General features: G+C 40.5%; 1 protein-coding gene across 1 annotated transcript in view; it reads left to right on the top strand.

Moving 5' to 3' along the window:
- Positions 1-734, top strand: part of COL4A3 (collagen, type IV, alpha 3 (Goodpasture antigen)) — a 151,588-nt gene that overhangs the window by 97,241 nt on the left and 53,613 nt on the right. The window lies entirely within an intron of this gene.

The following is a 734-nucleotide window of genomic DNA, read 5'->3' on the forward strand; positions in this document are numbered from 1 at the left end:
ACACACACACACACACACACACACACACACACACACACACACACACACCCCAAGCTGTGTTTGCATGATTCCCAGGACAGCCCATGCCTTGGCATCAGCAAGGAAGTCCCAGGGCAGGAGGTCAGAGTGTGCCTTGTTAGGGGAAGAGGGTCAGAGGTGGCCCACAGGACTTGAAGGGTGCCCCGAGGTTCTGCCACAGGCATCTATTCCTTTCCATCTTCCTGCAGAGCTACTTAGTGTTCTGTGCTGGTGCTTGGGTACAGTAGGTCCTCACACTGCCTTGTCTTTGTCAGTTTCCCTATAAGAATGAAAGCTCTTTGTGGTTAGGGACTGTGTCTTTTTTACTGTTTTAAGCCCAGTATGTAGCATGGGGGCTGGAATACTGTAGGATCTCAAACATTTGTTGAATTAAGCATGAAATGAGTATGAAAACACATTGAATATATACACAAATGTATAAAGTATAAGTATTCATATAGTCTACATTAAGTATTAAACTGGCATTTTACTGTACTGTACTGTTTAGAGATGGCTATCCAGGTATCTTAAAGACCCAGAAAACTAGAACATTTCATAGTCAAGCAGATACAATATGACATTTACCATGTTCCAATTAAATTAAATATTTCCACTATTACCCTGTTGCTATGAAATTTGGGGCAGCTATAGGCACTATTTTTAAATATTTAGTTTTATCAGCATTGCCTTCAACCTAATATTTATTTATTTATTTA

This window comes from Propithecus coquereli, unplaced genomic scaffold (assembly GCF_000956105.1).
Source record: "Propithecus coquereli isolate 6110/MARCELLA unplaced genomic scaffold, Pcoq_1.0 Scaffold18, whole genome shotgun sequence".
NCBI lineage: Eukaryota > Metazoa > Chordata > Mammalia > Primates > Indriidae > Propithecus > Propithecus coquereli.